The sequence below is a fragment of the Schistocerca cancellata genome, chromosome 9 (genome assembly GCF_023864275.1).
Source record: "Schistocerca cancellata isolate TAMUIC-IGC-003103 chromosome 9, iqSchCanc2.1, whole genome shotgun sequence".
NCBI lineage: Eukaryota > Metazoa > Arthropoda > Insecta > Orthoptera > Acrididae > Schistocerca > Schistocerca cancellata.
Window position 1 is genome coordinate 13801074 of NC_064634.1, and position 18215 is coordinate 13819288.

Here is an 18215-nt window from a genome sequence, read left to right on the forward strand (position 1 = left end):
ACAGACACACACACACACACAGCTTCTGGCTCCAGCTGCCAGAGGCTGCAGGCATGTGTGTGTGTGTTGCGTTTTCGTGTGTGTATGTATGTGTATGTGTGTGTGTGTCTGTCTGTCGTCTATTTTCGACAAAGGCGTTGTTGACCGAAAGCTGGTATTGTGACAGTCTTTTTGTTGTGCCTGTCTGCGACTCAGCATCTGCTCTATATGGTGAGTGGCAACTTTCGTTTTCATAATATTGTTACATTCCATCCTGGATTTTCCATTGTTCAATAATAATAATAATAATAATAATAATAATAATACAATGTAAGTCCTTCATCTGTGCAGTAGCCGTTACGTAGATACTGTATGTGTTATGTTGTTCATTACGTCGTTAATTGTTGCAAATTGAATTTCTGGTCTACTGGTGTGGGTGTGTTTGTGTGTGTGTTTTGGGGGGGGGGAGGGGGTGATATCTACAACGCATAGAAGGTATACTCATAACTTACTTAACTGTATGTGTTGTATATGTGTCACTTTTACTGTCATAAATTCATAGTAAAGACTATGTGTGTAGTGGGTGGACTTTGTGAGGATGTTAGTCAAACACTCGTTGAAGAAACTGTAGCCTCCACCGTTTTGTCTCATGCGTTAACTGTATTGTTTAAAAAAAATGTAATTATTGGTAACTTACGTGATCGGTATTACTATATTCCGAAATAGCAGTAATTGTAATGATCAGTAGAGAACAATTCAGTTTCATGGCCGTAACATAATTGACCATTGCTGTTTTTACCCCTCAGAAAATTAGATTTTACCCTCAGGGGGTAATTACCTCTGCACTAGTACGCACTGGCGACGGATGTTAAGTAGAAGACGTTGAGAGACGTTATGAGTCACTGGTCGGTGCATCAAGCGTCAAGTTCACAGGTCACGATCACGTGCGGGCTGGAGGTGGGGGGGGGGGGCGGGAGGGCGTGGTCTGGGTTGACGGGGCTGCAGGATTTCAAAAGCCGCGCCGCGTCGCGTGTGTGGACAGAGCAGGCGCCGGCCGCTGTGGTGGCAGCAGCGAGCAGTTACACGGAAGACTCGTCCAGCGTCGCTGCGACGGCAGCTGCTGCTCCAGTCGAGGTGAGGGCGTCGGGGCGACCAGCGGCAGTCAGCGTGTGGTGCTGGTGCGTTTCACTGTTTCCTCGCTTCTTCTAATGCCTTGCACACTGCTGTTTAACTGACAAGACGAGCCACGCGTGTCCGGAGCAACCCATCAAACATGTGAGCAGCCTGGTGGGGTTCCTTACGATGAGGATGACCTGATAAGACTCGTTAATTTCTACGAAATGGTAAAAAAAAAAAAGTTCGTTTGGCGGTAATAATTGTTGGTAAATGTCATTTTTAAACAGCTTTGTTACAACTTTCAAACATATGCAACGCGCTGTCCTTCTATCATTATCAGCCACTCCACGTGCATCGCCCGCATCTCGTGGTCGTGCGGTAGCGTTCTCGCTTCCCACGCCCGGGTTCCCGGGTTCGATTCCCGGCGGGGTCAGGGATTTTCTCTGCCTCGTGATGGCTGGGTGTTGTGTGCTGTCCTTAGGTTAGTTAGGTTTAAGTAGTTCTACGTTCTAGGGGACTTATGACCACAGCAGTTGAGTCCCATAGTGCTCAGAGCCATTTGAACCATTTTGAACCACGTGCATCACACATAATCGTTCTTCCAGACTTAACTGTTTACGAAGTTTGGTTACAAAATGACTGGACTAATTTTATAACAGACAAACAGCGTGGACCTCGGGGTAAAAAGCTGCGGTACTGAGTCATGTAGCATCTCCTCTCCATTATTGCTACCCATTTACCTGCCAACACTGATTCCAGATGAGAGTTTTTTCGCAATTTTGGGAAGAATAATATTTTTGGGGAAACAAAAAAGTTGGAAAAATAATCGTGGAAGAAAATTACGGTACCTGGGAAATTTGGGAATTACGAGTACATTATTTGCCTAGCGTTAATACTAGTGCCATCTCTGATATTTTATTTGAAACGACGCATGGAGCGCTACAATGATCGTGGAGGGCAACATTCTGGAGATAATGTTAAAGTTACGAAGTAGTAAAAATTAAGAATGTTATTTCCCTAATCCAGTTACGCCGACCGGAGTGGCCGAGCGGTTCTAGGCGCTACAGTCTGGAGCCGCGCGACCGCTACGGTCGCAGGTTCGAATCCTGCCTCGGGCATGGATGTGTGTGGTGTCCTTACGTTAGTTAGGTTTAAGTAGTTCTAAGTTCTAGGGGACTGATGACCTCAGAAGTTAAGTCGCATAGTGCTCACAGCCATTTGAACCTAATCCAGTTACTTTTTTTAGCTAAACCTCCTCCCTACATGCATCCAAGATATTCGTGCATGCTTTCTAATTTTATACGTCCACCTTTCGGTAAGTGGCCGTGGTGTTTTAGTGGGTAAAACTCTGCAGTCTCTGATCCTGCAGACTAGGGCTGTTAATAACATGTCGATACATCGACGTTTCTCCAAAGAAATATAGATATATATCGGAGACATTTTTGTCTATCGAAATGACAATATCAAGAGCCGATATTTTTAGTTTACGTTATATTCTTTCCGAAGTTTTCGATGAATATTTGAAGTTGTTCTTTTGGCATTGCTGTAGAACGTAATTTTGCTTTCATGTGTGTGGAAGTCGTACTTCTTTTTGAGCTTTCATCTCGTCCAGTCTTTCTCTTTGAATGAAGCAAGCTTAGATGGCGCAACGAAGTAGTCCGATTGCCCGGGAGCAAGGGGGGGGAGGGGGGAGGTGAATGGAATACAAATTATTCGATGTGAAGAAATAGCACGCCAGTTGCCTCAAAAACAATTTCTGATGCAACTAGTATATTATTTCTTCACATCAGCATTCTTCAAAAACAGTTGCTGAAACTGATGAACAAAAATCTAAATGGTGCGGTTGGTTTTTGCTGTGGGCAGAGATGTGTGAGGGGAAATGCTAACGTAATCGGCGCTACCGACAGAAACGGCGACGTTTAGCTTCACCACGCAGTTTTGACATTACAGCTGCTATGTTGCTGCGTCTGCAGAAATGAAAAAATCGGGGAAGTCAGCGTGAAGTGTTCCAGACAAATCCGATATGTGACGAAACCGAACTACGGACCCATCCGACACCTTTTATTGTGCCACTTACCTGCAGTTACCATTGTTACCAAAGTGGTTGTCGCCAAGTGTGAACGCGCATCATTTCTTTTCAGTTCTTCCTCTGAGGGGGATAAGCAGTCTCCTAGGGTGTTGGTGTACAGAATATCTAATAATAAGTCAATTCTTAAACATGCAGCTCTGAAACCGGCAGTATATTTACAATGTGCAGCCGATATGTTTTTTGCCCCTTTAAATAACCTTGGTTTTTTGGCTGGTACGTCGATATCATTCCGTCGATATATCGATAATTTTTTTGGCTATGTCGAGGAACGATAATCATATTTATTTAAATATCGATATTTCGGATTCCCAGTATTTTTAAAAACATCAGCAGCCCTACAGGAGACCTCTGGTTCAATCCCTCATAGGGGTGAGGATTTTTTCTCTTTCCAGTCAGGACGGCTCCAGGTCTAAACGGTTTCCATCAAATTTTTAGCGGCGAGTAAATGGCGGCTGGGGCGATGGACTCGCCACCCTTCCCCTCCTGGTGCGGCAGTGAATAAAGGCTGCACACTACCCTCAGACAGGCCAGCAGCCCCGTCAAGGGCTGTACTCCACGGACTTTGCTTTCACTTCTACCTTGCAATAGTCGTCGTCTCAGTCTTTTCTTATCTCTTGGAATCCAGAAAAGAACTTCTTTGGTTGAATTGAATTGTATTTTATTTGATCCTGTAAGATTACATTGTGTACAGTAAATGTACGTGTAATGTAGGACATGTCAAAGTATTAACATTCATTATCACTTATTTTTCTACACCTTTAGCTTACAGTTTTACATCACTGATAATGACTAACAATATATACAAATTTAATGGCATAAGTATTCTGCAACACTGTAAAACTCTTTTTCAATGAGATAGTCTTTAAGTTTCTTTGGAAAGTCATTGTGAAGTACACCATCTTGCAGGTTTTTGGGCAGACTTCTTAGTAGTCTGATACCAGAGTACTGGGATCCTTTTTCTAGCACTGCCAGTCGGTGGGGTATGATCCGTACTTCATTCTTCTTTCTTGTATTGTGGGTGTGTACACTAGCAGTCCTCACTACCTTTTGTGATGTACATTATTGTTTTGTATATATACAACGATGAAAAAGTTAAGATACCTAAATGCTTGAAACAGTTTCTGCATGTTTCAGAGGCCTTTCTTCTTAAAATGGTCCTAATTGCTTTTTTTTTGTAATGTGAACACTCGTTTTGTCTCTTGTTTGTTTGAGTTTCCCCACACAGTCACTCCATACTGTAAGTATGGTTCGAAAAGTCCACCTACCGTACATTTGTCTGACTAAATGTAGCACCAAACACAGGGTTCAATGTTTCAGCTGAAGTAGCAAGAGGGATTATTAAAAATATCTTGCCACGAAGTCTTAAGCAACAAGAATTAGCACCAGCATCCATCAATGAAATTAATACATATACCAAAGTTCTTAAAAATACAGTCTCATGTGGCATGTATGGAATTTCGGACAGAATTCTGAAGAGTTATTCTAACTCAGTAAATAATCTCCTTAGTCATATCTTCAATGCATCACTGCCACAGTGGATTCCTCCAGACAGATTCAAATATGCTACAGTTAAAATATTTTTATGAGAACTGTGAAAATAGATGACTTAATTATCGTCCAGTTCTCATTAGAGGGAAAGCAACAGAAGGTATTGTTAATTATGTTTTTTAAAAGAATTATTATTTGGTTTTCTCTAAATGGAGTCTCCCTCTCCTTAAATTTTGAGAAAACACAGTATATTCAGTTCTGTACAACAAACAGAGTCATATGAACAATTGACCCAGCACATGAACGGGACAGAATGCTCCAAATATTTGGGTGCTTCATATAGACGAAACTTGAACTTGAAGGGTAATATTACTGAACTGCTCAAACAAAGCATCCATGGAATCAAACGAATCTACCTCCTGTAGTTTTTGTATAGTTACTTTCGGTAATGTCTGATGGCATAATTTTCTGGGTAACTCGTCACTTAAAAAGAAAGTATTGACTTCACAAAAGCGAGCAGTAAGAATTATTTGCAGTATTCACCAGCAGTCATCACATAGGTACCTCTTCAACGAGTTAGTCATTTAACTGAATCATTATATTACAGATATTCGCTAGTGAAATATATCATAAATAATCCATCACAATTTGGGAACAACAGTGATGTCCACACCAACAACAATAGAGGCGAAAGTGACCTTTATTACACGTTACTGAACATGTTGCAATAAGTTTTTGATCATTTGTCCAATAACATAAAACGTCTGACATGTAGCAAAGCAAATTCTAAATCTAACTTAAAGTCACGAGTAAAACCCTAGATTCATTGCAGAATCGAACACCCATGCATAAAATGCCTTGAAACGTCTGATTACTGTAGAAATAAGTTAATATGTAAAATGGCTAAGCAGGAATGGCTAGAGGACAAATGTAAGGATGTAGAGGCTTATCTCACGAAGGGTAAGATAGATACTGCCTACAGCAAAATTAAAGAGACCTTTGCATGAATATCAAGAGCTCAGATGGAAACCCAGTTCTAAGAAAAGAAGGGAAAGCAGAAAGGTGGAAGGAGTGTATAGAGGGTCTATACAAGGGCGATGTACTTGAGGACAATATTATGGAAATTGAAGAGGAGGTAGATCAAGATGAAATGGGAGATATGATACTGCGTGAAGGGTTCGACAGAGCACTGAAAGACCTAAGTCGAAACAAGGCCCCGGGAGTAGACAACACTCCATTAGAACTACTGATAGCCTTGGGAGAGCCAGTCCTGACAAAACTCTACCGTCTGGTGAGCAAGATGTATGAGACAGGCGAAATACCGTCAGACTTCAAGAAGAATATAATAATTGCAATCCCAAAGAAAGCAGGTGTTGACAGATGTGAAAATTACCGAACTATCAGTTTAATAAGTCACAGCTGCAAAATACTAACGCGAATTATTTACAGACGAATGGAAAAACTGGTAGAAGCCGACCTCGGGGAAGATCAGTTTGGATTCCATAAAAATGTTGGAACACGTGAGGCAATACTGACCCTACGACTTATCTTAGAAGAAAGATTAAGGAAAGGCAAACCTACGATCTTAGCATTTGTAGACTTAGAGAAAGCTTTTAACAATGTTGATTGGAATACTCTCTTTCAAATTCTGAAGGTGGCAGGGGTAAAATACAGGGAGCGAAAGGCTATTTACAATTTGTACAGAAACCAGATGGAAGCTATAAGAGTCGAGGGACATGAAAGGGAAGGAGTGGTTGGGAAGGGAGTAAGACAGGGTTGTAGCCTCTCCCCGATGCTATTCAATCTGTATATTGAGCAGGCAGTAAAGGAAAAAAGAGAAAAATTCGGAGTAGGTATTAAAATCCATGGAGAAGAAATAAAAACTTTGAGGTTCGCCGATGACATTGTAATTCTGTCAGAGACAGCAAAGGACTTGTAAGAGCAGTTGAACGGAATGGACAGTGTTTTGAAAGGAGGGTATAAGATGAACATCAACAAAAGCAAAACGAGGATAATGGAATGTAGTCGAATTAAGTCAGGTGATGTTGAGGGTATTAGATTAGGAAATGAGACACTTAAAGTAGTAAAGGAGTTTTGCTATTTGGGGAGCAAAATAACTGATGATGGTTGGAGTAGAGAGGATATAAAATGTAGACTGGCAATTGCAAGGAAAGCATTTCTGAAGAGGAGAAATTTGTTAACACCGAGTATTGATTTAAGTGTCAGGGAGTCGTTTCTGAAAGTATTTGTATGGAGTGTAGCCATGTAAGGAAGTGAAACATGGACGATAAATAGTTTAGACAAGAAGAGAATAGAAGCTTTCGAAATGTGGTGCTACAGAAAAATGCTGAAGATTAGATGGGTAGATCACATAACTAATGAGGAGGTATTGAACAGAATTGGGGAGAAGAGTAGTTTGTGGCACAACTTGACCAAAAGGAGGGATCGGTTGGTAGAACATATTCTGAGGCATCAAGGATCACAAATTTAGTATTGGAGGGTAGTGTGGAGGGTGAAAATCGTAGTGGGAGACCAAGAGATGAATAGACTAAGCAGATTCAGAAGGATGTAGGATGCAGTAGGTACTTTGAGATGAAGGAGCTTGCACAGGATAGAGTAGCATGGAGAGCTGCATCAAACCAGTCTCAGGACTGAAGAGCACAACAACAACATGTAAAATATCTGACGTTAAACATGTAAGCGAGAAAAAATTTAGAGAAGATTTGAAACTACGTTTAAAGCTTGTTTGAAGTCGCCAAGTGCTATCGTTATCAAGTGTAACCTGAGTGGTCAGTGCTCTGTTTCAAGCAAAGCTAGTTTTTCACGCATCTCAACGTTTATGACGTCATATCTCTTGAAGTGTGAGTCGTATAATTTCACCGGTACATTCAGTCTATCTGCAAAACGTATTGCGAATGGAGTTACTGGCAAATTATTAAGACGTCATGTCTGACGCGGCAGTTTCGCTGCAGGAACCGCGAGTGTGTAGTTACGCAATAAAAAATTTCAAATCTGTCAGTAATTATACGAAATACTGAAAATACTGAAGCTATGAAATAGGAAGCCCACAAATAGGACTATGGAACGTGAACCGGGTTGGCAAGTTGGTAATATAGATTTCTCCTGGACAACTACTACTTCCATGGACAAATTCATTTAAAAAAATGGTAGTCTGCAACGAAAAATCTAGTTCTTAAGTGTAGCTGCACAAGAAGAATTAAGAAACATGTTCATTAATGTTAACAGTAATGACGTATACATGTCCTGTAAACTGACTCGTTCTACGTCATTTCAATAAAAGAATTTTTCCGATGATCTATGGAACGTGTAAATAACTAAATTTTACTTTAAAATTTCTGAGAGTGTTTATACAGTTTGTAATTTATCTATTATAATTACACATTTAATTTGTTCTGCGCAGTATTTTTCATCACTATAGTTGGTTTAAGTAAAAATTGTCTTAAACTTACTAATAAAACTATAAAATTGGCTAAATCCACATATAAAAAGTTACAGACACGTAGTTTTAGCAGGAGGGAGCACACAGCACTGGCATTTCTGCCAGGGGCCCAGGATCACATCGGTACAGTTTTGCTGGAGACTAACAGTAATAACGTGTGCTAGTAGCACAGGAATTGTGGAGAAAGACCGAAGGCGCTGGGTTGCCTCAAGATCCTCCACCCGCGGAGCACCATCGGCGGCCGTAAGGTGGTGCTGTGGTTAGAGAGTTCACTTGCCCCCTCCCCTAATATTGTGTTCGACTCTGCTAAATCGTAAATCTACGTGATTCTAGCATAATGTTGAGGACCACAATGTGCAACATTATAGCTTTAGCAAAGGCTGCGATATTTGCGGTGAGCTAGACTTGCGCTACCATACGTCCGCGTTGCCCCAGTGGCGTCCTGGGCGGGGTTATACAACTATCCGAGGTATTCCCAGAACTTATGTTGTGTCTGGAGAAAGTCGAGTTCCATACTCATTTATTGAGAAGCCGCCTACAGTCGACTCTTTGTGTGCAGTTTGTACCATAGCTACTGATGGGTGCACGCTGATGGTGTCTCAACTGAAAGACAAACGAGGAAACATCACCCCTCCCTCTCATGTCCCCGCCTCTCCTGGAGCACTGTGGCCATCGGCTAACTTATCGTTGACAAACCGATGTGACGGGGAAAATAATACCATTTGATCAAATATTCGGGATATTCGAAGTCTTTGTCTGGGGTCGGCAATTTAAGTGATGGCACACCTACCTAAACTCAAGCGTAATGCGAATCTTTACAAAACAGTGCTGCAAAAAAGCTTCTAACAGTTTTTCCTGTTGGTTACCTTACAGCCGGTTACTCTTACACGTTGTAACGGCAGATCTCTGTACTGGCCCCCGAAGACCACGGTCCGCTGGTGAACTTGTTTCAGTCGCAGCAAGGCGTCGGGGCAAAATCGTTATTCGTCTGAAAGGAAAGACATTTATTTTTCCTGACACATTAAAACGTGTTTTTACCTACCTCATGGGCCATAATATGCGCGACTTTGTCGATTAAGAAGGAAATCTTTTTTTCTAGGTTTTTAGAAAAACCAGTCGTTAAAATTGCTGTAAATTGTTCATTACGTTTTTGTATATTTTTCATTTTTATAGGGGATAATCAGAAATTTTTATGCTTTATGTGGCCATTTAGACGGGTCGTTGAGTGCGAGAACGGACCACGTGCTACTTCTCAGCGTGCCCTCTGACTTGGCTACGAAAAGTAGTGCACACGGAGGCGATCCTAGAAGTCGGTCAAGGGGGAGGGGGTGGCTAGTGGGGGGAGAGGGTTTGGGGGAATGGAGTATCGCTTAACAAAAGGAGAGTCCTCCACCGACAAATTTAAAGTAGTTTTTGGTAACTGTTTTGGGATTTAGGGTAAAAAAAACTTATTTTAACATGGGAGATTTTATAAATTACGTAAACCATAAAAATGTCAACTTACAACAAATAAGTTTTCATTAATTTTCTGGATACAGAAGATGACATGAATGTAAAAATTTGAACTTGACATGAATATATAAAAAAAAAATTCTGTAACAAAATTCACTGGTTATTTCCGTCTTCTGCCCAAGTTCCCATTCTCATTTGTCTCTGTTTCTATTTACTGAATATGTCAATGATATTTGCAGTGTCCATATCTCTCTCTTTATGGATAATTGCAAGAGCCAATCCATTTAGTCTCCCCCCCCCCCCATTGTTTTAAGCAAATAAGTTTTTATTCGTCTCAGCACAGAGAAGCTTCGTTCAGGAGAGCCTGCGGTGACAGGAATAGTCCCAAATATTTGAAGTAAAACATCTACATTTGGGAAAAACTGCTTGTCACAGCTCTTTAAATCTTCAGTTCCTGTTTCAGATCTTTTACTTTCATCAACCCACTTTTTCTTCCGTATTCTCAGCTCTCCTTCTGAATTTGTGGAGTTAATATATTTGCTGATTTCTGGTCATATTTATCCAGTGTAATGTGATGCTCCATTGGAAAGGGGGGGGGGGGGCATAGCCCCGCCGCCCTGCCACCGCCCCTGAGTCCATATCTTCTTAACTGTTTTATTAAAGGCAGGCTTGTAAGTGGCGCGATTGGGCGATGAAATCTGGGGCCGCTGGCAGAGTGTGGTAGCAGTCGACAGCCATCGGGCCAGGCAAGGCAGGTGCGGGGCTGCGACGGCGGTATTGCACGCACAGTTTGTTTTGAGTGCGGCAACAACGAGGCAGGAAACTGCAGCGTTGCTTTAAGTTATGTGTGAGGTGGGGCACCATGCCAGGGCCAAGAGTGGTGATTTGTATGTGGCTGACATGTGGGAATTTATCCCTGCCGTAGTTTCTGTCTTTCTCTGACACTACGCCAGAAGCGAGGGAGAAACCAGTGTATACAGGGTGTTACAAAAAGGTACGGCCAAACTTTCAGGAAACATTCCTCACACACAAAGGAAGAAAATAATGTTATGTGGCCATGTGTCCGGAAATGCTTACTTTCCATGTTAGAGCTCATTTTATTACTTCTCTTCAAATCACACTAATCATGGAATGGAAACACAGAGCAACAGAACGTACTAGCGTGACTTCAAACACTTTGTTACAGGAAATGTTCAAAATGTCCTCCGCTAGCGAGGATACATGCATCCACCCTCCGTCGCATGGAATCCCTGATGCGCTGATGCAGCCCTGGAGAATGGCGTATTGTATCACAGCCGTCCACAATACGAGCACGAAGAGTCTCTACATTTGGTACCGGGGTTGCGTAGACAAGAGCTTTCAAATGCCCCCATAAATGAAAGCCGAGAGGGTTGAGGTCAGGAGAGCGTGGAGGCCAAGGAATTGGTTCACCTCTACCAATCCATCGGTCACCGAATCTGTTGTTGAGAAGCGTAAGAACACTTCGACTGAAATGTGCAGGAGCTCCATCGTGCACGAACCACATGTTGTGTCGTACTTGTAAAGGCACATGTTCTAGCAGCACAGGTAAAGTATCCCGTATGAAATCGTGATAATGTGCTCCATTGAGCGTAGGTGGAAGAACATGGGGCCCAATCGAGACATCACCAACAATGCCTGCCCAAACGTTCACAGAAAATCTGTGTTGATGACGTGATTGCACAATTACGTACGGATTCTCGTCAGTCCACACATGTTGATTGTGAAAATTTACAATTTGATCACGTTGGAATGAAGCCTCATCCGTAAAGAGAACATTTGCACTGAAATGAGGATTGACACATTGTTGGATGAACCATTTGCAGAAGTGTACCCGTGCAGATCAAGCAGCTGCTGATAGTGCCTGCACACGCTGTACATGGTACGGAAACAACTGGTTCTCCCGTAGCATACAGTGACGTGGTCAACGTTACCCTGTACAGCATCAACTTCTCTGACGCTGACATTAGGGTTATCGTCAACTGCACGAAGAATTGCCTCGTCCATTGCAGGTGTCCTCGTCGTTCTAGGTCTTCCCCAGTCGCGAGTCATAGGTTGGAATGTTCCGTGCTCCCTAAGATGCCGATCAAATGCTTCGAACGTCTTCCTGTCGGGACACCTTCGTTCTGGAAATCTGTCTCGATACAAACGTACCGCGCCACGGCTATTGCCCCGTACTAATCCATACATGAAATGGGCATCTGCCAACTCCGCATTTGTAAACATTGCACTGACTGCAAAACCACGTTCGTGATGAACACTAACCTGTTGATGCTACGTACTGATGTGCTTGACGCTAGTACTGTAGAGCAATGAGTCGCATGTCAACACAAGCACCGAAGTCAACATTACCTTCCTTCAATTGGGCCAACTGGCGGTGAATCGAGGAAGTACAGTACATACTGACGAAACTAGAATGAGCTCTAACATGGAAATTAAGCGTTTCCGGACACATGTCCACATAACATCTTTTCTTTATTTGTGTGTGAGGAATGTTTCCTGAAAGTTTGGCCGTACCTTTTTGTAGCACCCTGTATAGATGGGCAATTATAGCTTGGGACAGAGTGTGGCAGGTCATTCGAGCGTCGGGATGGACCTGTGCTGGTCTTCATTTATAGGGGCCAGTCTGGCAGCAATGTTGTAAGTATTCTGCATAAACTTGCGTTCTGTTTTCTATGTACTTGTTCGGGCTATATTCCACCTCCGGGGACACAACACCGGGGCGGGTCGGAATGGCAGCCTGGAACTTGGAGACTGCACGGTCAACATGAAAGAGGGCAGTGACAGCGGTCTGCAGCGGATCCAGGAGGGGCTCAGTTCCACTCGAGTCTATGGGCCACGTTCAATTCCTGTAAGTCGTAATACATCGGCGGGCGGTGACCAGGAGAGCGCGGCCAACTTCCAGCAGGGCGGCCTCGATGATGGCAGCAGACGTATCGGCATACCGGGAGCCTGATGAGTCGTTTGGACTCACAGATGGCACGCCGACACTATGCTTCACCTATCGAGTACTGTAAACTATTGGAATAAACAAATGTTACCACTCTGCACTGCCTCTTGACGCTCATGAACTTGCTCGGTCTCCTGATAAAATATGTCTCAGCTTCAGCTCAGCCATTTGGGGTCTCGGGTTTGACCCACCAACCCTGCAACAGTGGTGTACGAAGTATTTGTAATATCTTGAAAGACAAACGGCAATTTTCAAGTAGCCTTAAAAAATTTCCAGTTCCGACCCTGTAAAAACCTGGGTAATACCTACTTTCAATCATTTTCTTGAAAGGAAAACAACTGATTACACTATACTTTTTCCTTTCCCTGAGAGCAAAGGGAAGGGGGGGTGGGGGGGATGGAGGGGGTGTGACCCGCTCTTACCCCTCGGTATTGGCCCCCTCGATTGCAGCTCATTTCGTGGAAATCTTGACAGGATAATTGTGAATTAAACAAGAGTGTCACCATCTTTGTGACTGTGGCAGTTTGCAATTTATTGCATTCCTTTGTTCATGGGGTATATGTGAAAGACATCACCCTTTCGACATTGGAATTTTGGTCTGGAAGTGCAAAGTAACATTATGCCAATTTCAAAAATTTCACATAGAAGTCTTCATTATGCTGTGATTTTAAATTTCATGAAATTTTGGCACTTACCAAAGAATTTACTGTCATGCAACTCTTGTGTTCTTTTAGCCAAAATATCTATAGTTTCTGCTATTTGTTCCCAGGTTGGAATACCAGCTAATGTCATCCACTGAAGTTGGTTTAGTTGGGTGCTAAATTCACATACCCAGGATCTTAAGTAGTCTTTGGCACTGATGTACCGGTAAATATTATTCATGTTTTCCCTAAATTCTTCTGCCAGATTTGGCATCGGGTGATCAGCACAGTCTACTTTGACTCACCGTTACTGCATTCTGACTGAGGTTTCAGGAGGTTTGCTTTGAAAGTAAGGCAAATGCCAGAAGTGGAAAAACTCTCGTAAATGTTCTCAGTTGGGCCTCACTCTTTCTCACTGCCAGCCTGCCTGGTATTTGGCTAACAAGTCCCTGACTCTAGATAGGTCATTACCAGAACAGCCCACTAAATCTACAAGAAAAAGACTCACAAAGGAAGAAACCTACACTCCACACTCGAGTGTCTTGTTTTGCACTTTCCCACTACTTTCTAAAGGAGAATATGGTATTCTTTGTGCCACACATTCAGACCTCTGTGAAATAAACTTGGCATTCTTATATTCATACTTTAAAAAGAAGTGTCATTACTGCTAATATGTGATGTTCCAGTCTCTTGGAACAGTTCGGGCCATGGGGGTAGCCTTCAGTTCTCTATGATAAACAGTAAGTTTCTGTGTCTCCTATAAAATGTATATTTTATGGCATGACACATATCCAAACTCACTAGCTCATTTATGTAAAAAAATTAGCAATTTTGGAGTCTTTCTCCTACTTGGATAAATATCCACTAGCTCATTTATATAATAAAATGGCAATTTTAGACTTTCCCCCAATTGGATAAATATCTGCAGTCGCTCATGTCGCTCTGAATCCACCATCAACATTTATTTATTTAGTTTACTGAGAACAATTTTCAAGATTATATGTAGATCCACATGCTATAAAGGACTAAAGTTACAGATATATATGTTTATTGTAGTTCAAGCATTCATTTACTGAACAGAAGCAGTGATACTTTAGATATTCTTTGCTAGATCTTTCAGAAGCATTAATATTTAGTACACATTTTAGACCATTTGGCAACTTATTGAATAGTTTTATTCCCACATAGCACATGCATTTCTGGTAATAACTACTATTGGCTGGGAGTAAATGCAATTACCATTAAATCTAGTGTTGTAATAATGTAAGTCATGTTTTTTAATAATATTATGATTTCCAATCACATATTTTTAGTACAATTTAGTGTGGCAAGAATAAACATACAAGGAAGTAATAGTGGCGAAGCTAATGGATTAATTGTGGGCAGGGTTAATCTTATATCTTTTTATACAGCAGATCCATGTGTTGATTCTTTTTGGTAGCAAAGTCATCAGTCATGTTATCTTTAAATTTCTGATCAACCACATTTTCTTTTGTGGCAGTTGTACTGAGGGAACGTAACCTACCATTTTTCATTGAACTGCAAAGGCAATTTTTAATTGTTTAAGGCCACTCCTACTTCTTTCAAAAGAAGCTGTAGTGACAGGGAGTGTAGAAATCAATTTGATACGGTTTGATATTTTGTTATAAATATTTTGACGATCGTTCTCCATTATTAACTTAAGAAGGTCTGCAGATGGTAAATATTTATGTTTGTCAATGTAAATGTTTCCTAACTCAGTTTTTAGTCGCTCTTTGTTGAAGAATGGGTAAGTTGTGAGAAGGCTGTTCAGTTTGATTGTTGAAAAAATTGATTTATAATTTCCAAACTGATTTTCATCAAGCAACTCTATAAACTGAATATTTTGAAGGTCTCGAAAATGCATTTCCATGTGCACTACATCATGTTATCTAAGCTCCCATAAAAAACATTGTAAGGATTTTGAAGTCACAGTCACTAACACTTGATTAATTGTGAAATTTCTTGTAACAGCTTTCAATACATAAGGTCAAAGTTTTTTCTGATCTCATATCCATCAACAAACTGATAGTCATCTTGATTTCAGCATTGCACATACTGGTATCGCATGCAATTTTGTGATCAAGAAGCGCATTGAAATGGTCAACAAACAGGCTACTAACAGTTCTTTGTAAAGGCAGATCAGGAAAAAAGAACTGAGTCTTATTAAGAATATTAAGCAAGCCAGAAGCACTGCTGAATGACTCTGGATCCCAAACTTCATCATCTGTGGTGATATTTTGGAAAATGTCTTTGAACTCATGGTGTTTAAGATACCTTGTCTGAACAGCTTGTAAACTGAAATTCCAGAATGTCGCATATGTTTGATGCAATCTGAATCCTTTATTTTGTAAGAGCTGTATTCTCTTTGAGGACTTGCTAAAAATGAAAGGAATGCTGCAAGATTGTAAATGAAATCCTGATTGCTTTGATATTTTTATAAGATTGTCATAGCACTAGATTAAGTTAATGGACATATCAGTGCAAAAATATAGCCTGCAGACATTTTTGTTTGACAAAAGTTTTGACACCTCCATGTTTACAAGCCATTGCTGAGGTTTCTCAAGTGTTTGGCTCACTATTTTGTTGGCATCTCTCCAAACATCAAGTGCATTGAGTGAAATTTCTGATAATATATGAGCAATTTTGTCACTAAGAACATTGTGAAAACCAATAAATCTTTCTATGGGGCCTTCTTGGGTACAAAACATGAGAACAATAATCATTTGTGACTTACAAGAATTATCCAGGGTTTTATCTGCTTGCACTCCAACAAACTCACATGACTGTAACTTTTCTTCATTGCAGTAATTAATGACATTGGTAACCATTTCAGTTAATTCATTGTGAATTGAACGTCCCTTGAACCCAGGAGTGCTCTGCAAGTGGTAACGAATATACTGTTCCCATTTAGGCAAAAGTTCCAATAATTTGTGGTGATTGCCTTTGTTGTTGGAACTTTCATCTTCAAAGTGCCCCTGCACGCAAGCTCTTGCTTGCCCAAGAAACAAACATCAATAAGTCTCTTAATAATGAATCTATTTTGATTCACAATCACATTATATTTTCTGGCTAAAAGTTTGGCTCCTTCAAAAATTAAATTTTCAGGTCGTTCATGACCCATCAACTGAAAACTGTCTTGTTTCTGAAGGTAACATTTTGATTTCTGGTGTTTCTCAGCTTTTCTGTCAAACTTTTTTGTCACACATACTCCAAAAGAAGGAAACCTCCATTTGTTTTCAATTCCAGACCCACCAAATGAAATACAAGTGTAACAATGCAATTGATTTGTTACAGAGCAACCTGTTGGCTATGTATACTTTTTACACCGAGGAGACCAATGGAGGATACTAGAAAGTCCAAAGAAGTGCAGCTCATTTTGTATTATTGTGAAATAGGAGAGAGACCATCACAGATACGATAAGAGAGTTGGGATGACAATAATTTAAAAAAAGGCATTTTTCGTTGTAGCAAGATATTTTCACAAAATTTCAGTCTCCAACTTTCTCCTCTGAATGTGAAAATATTTTATTGTCACCAACCTACAAAGGGAGAAATGATCATCATAAGAAAATAAATCAGAGGTTGTACAGAAAGATTTAAATGTTCATTTTTCCCACACACTGTTAGGTCTGTTAGGGAGTGGAACAGCAGAGAAAGAGTCTGAAGGCAGTTCGAAGAACCCTCTGCCAGGCACTTAAGTGTGAACTGTAGAACAGTGATGTAGACGTAGATGAAGAAAACTGAAATTGTGTGTTTTTTTTTACTTCAACTATTTTAATATCTAAGTGTGGTGTAAATCCCTTATGTTTATAAGCTCTCTTTATTTTTTAAGTCCAGCCTTAAAATGGTTTGTCACCTAATGTGAAAAATAGAGACCCAAGTATTCCATCTGTGCAAGCCATAATGTAATCAGTTAATCACATGCACTCACAAATGACACTAGTAAAATCAGGACTGAACAGTGAACAAAACAACACAGTTTTCAAGCTGGTGCAAGCCTTGATACCATGCTCCTATTAAACTGTTTCGGAGGCATTGTTACATTCTAATTCTAATTATTGTAAGTTTTCTTCAAGTTTTTGGGTAGGTTAAGCATCAAAAGCATCTGAAGAGCTTCACCACTGATGGTGGCATTTTCAGTGTTTTAAATATTAGTTTATATGACTATATAGTTCTGCTCGCTGTAATAATCCTAATGGCTCTTTTTTTTTAGATTCTGAAGGTCCCCAGAGCTACTGGAGAATTTCCCAAGAGCATGAATCCATATTTTAAATGTGCATTAAAATATGCATAATAAGCACACATTAGTGCTTGTGCATTTATGCAGCTGTTTAGAGCACTTAAAAGACAACTGCCTGTACTCATCTTGTCATTAATGTGTTTGATATATTTGTCCCATTTTAGGTAACTTTCAATGCAAATGCCGAGAACTTTTGCTACCTCTTTATACACAATGGGTTGTTGGTTGATTGTGATATCTGGATAAGGCAAAGTGTTGTTTTGATAGTTAAGCTATGTTTATTATAACTGTTTTGTAACAGAGTTTATTTCCACACACACACACAGACCACAGAGAGGCACCCAAATGCACATTCCAGTGGCCACAGAACAAGAGTCCAGTGTGAATACTGTTCTCTGTTAAGTGTTTCTGTTTCCAGCACATTGATCTGCTATTTGTTTTCTTAGTTGTGCTGTTTCCTTTTTCAAGATGTCTCACATAGCTTTTATTTCATTCATAGAATTTTTATATACCTACCAGTGTGCATTCTTTTTGCCTGTTTTGTGACCTTTTTTGTGTATGTTTTGTAGCAAGTATGCATATCTGCTGTGACCCTATTTTCCTTGTAGATTTGGTGCAGTTCTCTTTTCTGTGGCAAGAAGTTCTAATTCCTTTAGTAATCCAGCCATTGCCTCTTGCATTATTTCTGATGTTTACCATTTGTAGGATGAAGGCTACATCAAAATGGTCTATCATTTTTTATAGAAAAATGTTGAGTTTTG

At 40.6% G+C, this 18215-nt stretch overlaps 1 protein-coding gene across 1 annotated transcript in view; it reads left to right on the forward strand.

Annotated features, from left to right (window-relative positions):
• The first annotated feature begins 1043 nt into the window (after positions 1-1043).
• LOC126100676 (cytochrome P450 6k1-like) overlaps positions 1044-18215 on the forward strand; it is a 124162-nt gene continuing 106990 nt past the window's right edge. Inside the window, exon 1 of the mRNA XM_049911294.1 lies at positions 1044-1113. The gene's annotated coding sequence lies outside the window, so the exon portion shown is untranslated. The remainder of the gene's footprint in view (positions 1114-18215) is intronic.